Raw genomic sequence first — 6,096 nt, forward strand, 5'->3', positions numbered from 1 at the left:
GGGGGAGGTCCTTGACAGGTTTGGATTGGCTATGGAAATGTGAATTCCTCCACATGGACCTGAGTATGGATTACCTCTCCATGGAAGTGAGAGAAGAGAGAACCAAGTGGAGGGCCAGGAGCTAAGTCATGAAGGAATGGCACTGTCGGAAGGAGAGGAGGAAATTCCAGAGAAGGAAACTGGAATTTGTAACACAGGAAGAAATCTTAGATATGATCCTCGCCCACCTCTCTCATATAACTGATGAAGGAATGGGGGTCCAGAAGAAAAAGGATCAATCAGTCACGGGGGTAGCTACAAAAGTATAGAGTTGCATAAATCCTGAGGGGCTGAGAAAGTGGCTTTCAAGATACAGGAAGTGGTCCACAGGGCCAAATGCCACTGAAGAATCAAGGAAGGTGAGGACACTAAGAATGGCTCTCAAAATTGATTGGCTGATGCTCTGGCCCCCCCAGAGGGCATTTCTGGTTAAGAAATGGAAGCCAGATTGCCAGGGGAGGGATCAGGGTAAAGGGTTTGGGTATGAAAGAGACGGAGCCCCTGAGTTATACACATTCAGTAGGTATGGCAGTAGTAGGGAAGAGAAATAGGATGCTGGCTAGAAGGAGAGCAGAACCGAAGTCTGAAATAATGGAAATATTATTAGGTCAAGAAGAAAGGAAGCAATTGAGTGGGAGGGATTGAGGATGCGAGAGAACTCGTGCCATCCTTGGCAGGAAGATCATAAGCAGATAAAGGACCAGATCATGGGTGGAGGGGAGCTTTGGAGAAGGGAAGACACCAAAAGGAAGAGGGTACCACTTGCGGTAAAGAAGACAGAGCCAAAAGGAAAGCAACATCTCAGGGGACAGATGTGAGGCTATGGGGAGAACACCAAGCTGACCCCAAGGTCAATGGGGCGGATCTACATCCTGCCTCTGCCTCTTGGAAGATCATTGACTTTGATCTCTCTGAGCCAGCTGCTTTACATTTCAATGTCACCGAGTCTGCTGCGAGACTGATTTCAGATAACATGTGCATATGCCTAGTACCGACTGAGTTATCAGAGCATCTTTGAGATTCACTCCAGAGCTCGCAATGCAGAGATCTGAAATGGCTCTGCCGGTGAGTAAATTCTGAAAGCTTCACAGAGGTGCTGGTTGGGCGATAAGAAAGTTCTATTTGGAGCTGGAAACTTTCTTCTTTCAGAAGGGAGACCAGGGAGCCCTCTCGCTGCTCTCCTGAAAGGTAGCCCAGAAAAGCCTTAGAGGAAGCTGCACCAACTTCAGTGGACATTGTGAGATGGGACGGTGACAGTGGCAAGAAGGTGTTTGCAACAGCTACCACTCCCTGGCGCCTCCACGCCCAACTGGCCCAACACGGTAGACTCTTCACGGGTTACAGCGAGGTCGCCAGATTCTCAGGCACTTCCCTCTTCGTTCCTTAAAGTTCAGAATCATCAACTTAGAGGACCCAACCCCATCCCTGACCACATGAAAAGAAAAATGAGGCCTGCCTCTGACTCAGACTGTTCACAGGGAATGAAAGATGCTATGGAATCACAGACCCATGGATTCTCAGGGTGCGTAGAGACTTGAAAAGCCATATATGCCAACCCCTTGGGTGGGGTATGAGCCTTTACAACACTCTGGCTCAACGCCAATGTAAACTCAAAATCCTGCGACAGGAACCTTCTGGGGTAGTAGCCCAATTCATCCATGGCCAGCTCAGATGATCTCAAAGGTTTTCCTTACATTGACGTGAGGTCTCGACGGCCCTGTAGCCTACATATTGGTCTGAGTGTGGTCCTCAGGGCCCACATAAATATTTTATCAAATATATCCTCAGCCCCTTTGATCCCTCCCCCTTGATGGTCTCCTGTTGGCATGTTTGTCTGTCTCTGCCAGGTCTGGCTGCCAGGTCCGGGCATAGGTCTCTGGGTACCGCGGGGTATTGCGCGGTGGGACAGGACCATCACCTTCAATCCAGGTACCAGCGCTGAGGTGGCACATTTAGAATTTTGAGGAATATGTCATCCCATTGATTTACACTGAACAAATGACTCACAACACCACCTATCCTGCGGTGGGCAATTGATTTTGAGATCAAGAACTTTGTTTATTCCCAGTAAGTTCCATCTCATAATATTTGGCCCAGAACTTAAAAAAAGATATTAGCGTGGACATTTGTAATACACCCATCATTTATTCACTCAGTCATTCAATAAGCAATTCCTCCAGTTTTGTCTTTAGCGTGTCCAGTCTGCACGCCCTCATTATTCAGTTGTATTTTTATGCAGATTATTAAAAAATATGTCCAAGTGGGCAGGGGCCTCCTATACACCACAAAACACTTCCCTGAAAAACGACTGACTACTGAATTAGTTACCCTGTTAATTCAGCAAATACATTCAAATTAAATATATACTGAAACGTTCCTATGTGCCGGGTCCTGATCTACATGCTAGAGAAAGAACCAGCAGTGAGCAAACCAGACAAGGTTGCTGCTGATTGCAGAGGGGGAGACAGAGGATAATAAGAATAATAAATAATGGTAGCTGACATTTATTGAGTGTTTCCTATGTGCCAGGCATTGTTCTAAACACTGCACGAGTTTGCTCTTCACAAAATCTTGGAAGGTAGATACTCACGATTCCTGTTTTCTAGAGTAAGTGTACTGAGACACAGAGGAGTGAAGTTACTTGCTCAAGATCATACAGATTCTACAAGATGGACCATCAACCTAGGCAGCCCGGCGGTGGGGCCTGAGTGTATACCCACCGGGATTCTATTGGAACTTCTACAAAAGCAGGCGCTAAATGAACCACACACGTAAACACATAAGGAAATAACCCACATGGGAGAGAATCACATTCAAGCTGAGTTCTGAGTGACAAACAGGAGCTAACACCTCAAGATCTGAGGGGAAAGCAAGAGGTAAGGGATGAGGTGGAGGTGGGGGCAGGAGTCCTATCATGTGGGGCCTTACGGGTTAGGGAATACGAGGTAGGGACTGGGGGTACAGGAATCCAACCGGTTACGAATATACCTAATTGTTTGAGCATCCAACACATATCCATCTTATTCACAGATACACTGGGATAGATAGCCTTTCCCTGATCCCTGATCCAGGACGCCCCCTTCATGCTCTGAGCACCCTTCCCTTCCAGCTGTCACCCTCGGTGCAGCACAGCAAGACGTGCGCTGGACAATCGGGATTGAGAATCCATTAAAGCTCCTTCATGTTGTGGGTCCTTGGCCAAGTCACAGGCTCTCTTTCAGTTTCTGGGGACTTTTCCCATTGCTCTGTGGCATTACCTCACTCCCAGAACAGAATCACTAAGGTGCTGAGCATCTGGGGATACTCTGATTTAGAGAGCAATCACTCAACCTTTCCCCTTGCCGATCTCTGCCATCCTTGTCTCCCTAAGGCCCAGGTAAGCTGTATCTAACTTTATGCATCTGGCTTCAGTTACTAACCGCTCCAGGGACTGCTCTCATCTCCCAGAAGCCCTGCTGGTTTGACCCCATCAAATTCTACTTACCCAAGTGTTATACAGCCCTCCCCTTAATTACACACTCAATCAGCTCCTTCCGAGCTCAGCAATTTGTGGTCTCTGGGCATCCCCCGGCTGCTCTTCTGGAAGGAGCTCCCAGGCTGGGCCTTGGCAAGCCTCCGAAGCACTGACTGGGTTTCTAAGGCCATAGTGCCCAGAGTTGAAAGCCTTGCTGCTGCTATTTCACACTGTATTTCCTTCCAAATTAATTCTCTGATGAATGCTGTCCTTTGCAGTGATTCAGTGCGGGCCATTCCTTACATCTCTCCTTTACCTTTGAGATGCATAATCTCTCTTGGGTCCAGATTTTCCTCTGTGGAAAGCCTGCCTCAGAGAAAAAGGCCTTGCTTCCCCAACCGGTATGAAGAGCCCTACCACTACTGGCGCCAGCCTCATGGCACACTTGCTTTACTGGTTTACCTGGGCCATGCCTTTGATTTCAAAGCGCATACCCACCTTCTCTAGAAATGTCTGCACCACAAGGTGCAACCTCAGACTTCTGAGCATATGGTGAGCTGCCAAATTCTAGGTTCTTTCAGGCCCAAACACGTGAAGATGCAGATTCAAATTTGTTCTTGAGCAGCTACCATGTTCCAGACCTTTCATACAGCTCTTTTGTTTTCAGCCTCTACCACGCGCCCCCTCCCACCCAGAGAGCGTCCTTAGGCTCAGGATTCTGAAGTGAGCTGTCCAAGGTCACAGGACCCAGGAGAGTGGGAAGGCTGGAATCCAAATCCCTAGCTCTTTCCTCCAAGGTAGGTGCTTCTTTCCCCATCCCACAAGGGGCTTAAACTCCCCCCAAACAGTCACCAGGATCTTCTCACAGTGGCACGCTGCCCAGCGCCGGGTGCCATGCCTCAGTCACCCTAAGAGGAACGCTCTGAGGAGGCTTTCTGAGGACTGACGGGAGTGACTTGTTACGATTGTCTAGCACTCTTCTTCTATCACTAAGTGCAAGGCATACCTAACCAGTGAGAAGAGCCTGGGGATAATTCTGTGATGGAGACACATTAGAGCCTCATTCACAAGGGGGGGGGGGGGGGGAGAATCCAGGCTTGTTCCCTGGAAGTTAACACGGACTTACCCAACGTCACACAGATAGTACACACAGAGGTAGGACTTGAACTCGCAGCCCATGATTCCCAGACCGGTGCTCTGTCGAGTTCTGATATTAGTTTGGATCTTTGCTTCCAAAATGGAGACTATGGGCCATGCCACCTCACCCCAACTCCAAGCTGCAGGGAAGCTTACATTTCCAAAGCCAGGTCGAGAGAGAAAAGAGTCCTGGGGAGACCAACTTTTTATTGAGGAGTGTGCTTTTCAGCGCTCTCTCCCCCCACTCTTAGGTGGGGACCAGGTTCCTAGAGACTGGCAGGGTGGACGGAGAGGGTCAGGACGGCGAGGCCAATCCCCTTGGCCACTAGAGGGCAGGGTATGAACAGAGCACACAGCCCTCTTCCTAGGGAGCTCCCCAGCCCAGCAGAGGGAGTCCCGCTTTCCCTAGCAGCCTCAGGGTTGAAGGATACGTCCCTGGCATATAATAAAATATATATGAAATAGTTGTTCTTAACCCTTCTGCCTCCTTCGCAGATAGACGGGCAGCGCCCTCAAGGATTCCAGTGAAGAGAAGGAGGGCCATGTACCACATGCAAAGACCTGAGTTGTGTACACTAAATACAAACGGGCCAGCATGCCAGGTCCCAGTGCTCCGAGGACTGGGCTGGGGTGGGATGGGATTCTCTCTTCCTCCTCTGCAGGTGGGCCCTTTGGAGTTTTGATCCGCCGGCTGTGCTTTTGGACCATCTACATGAAACTATTAAAGAGGAGTCAGCACATAGCAGTGACTGGCTTTGTCTAATGCCAGTTTTCTCATCTCAGAGACTACCAGAGAACCGAGAGCTCCGTGAGTAAGATAAGCCATGAGGCCCTGGGGATGGCCTTCCGGGTGAATTCCCGCTGAAGTCAATCTACCCAGGCAAGCCAGGGGACGGGGGAGAAGAGTGACCACTCTACTCCATCACGGGACACCCCAACTTTGGCCATCCAAGGAGCGACCCACTCTGCAAATCCTTTTAACCTTAACAGCACTCATTGAAAAACATAAAGAGAAAGGAGTCAAGGCCAAGGGCGGGTTAGGAGTTTATGAAATGCTTTTCACATCTATCCTGAAGATGGATTGTCAGGCAGGCAAATATTAACATCCTTGTTTAATAACTGGAAAGACACAAGCTCAGAGAAGTTAAGTGACTTGCGCAGAGCCACATAACTGGTGAGCGAGGGAGTCAGGGCTCCCCAGTGCACGCAGGCACACTCCCCCAGCTAAGGGGTGAGAGAGGAGGCACTGTCTGCAGACAGGAAGGCTGGAAAGTGCACTCCCAAATTTCCCTACCAGGTGAGGAAGCCTGTCACAGCTCAGAATCTGGAGGGCAGAAATCACAAAAAGGCAAAAAAAGGCTCTCTGAAGGCTCTTACATTTACTCAATTAATTCTCACAACAACCCTAATTAGTTGGTATAATCATCTCATTTTACATGAGAGTCTCAGAAAGTCCTGTCCGGGGC

Source organism: Crocuta crocuta, unplaced genomic scaffold (assembly GCF_008692635.1).
Source record: "Crocuta crocuta isolate KB4526 unplaced genomic scaffold, BGI_CrCroc_1.0 scaffold620, whole genome shotgun sequence".
Classification (NCBI taxonomy): Eukaryota; Metazoa; Chordata; class Mammalia; order Carnivora; family Hyaenidae; genus Crocuta; species Crocuta crocuta.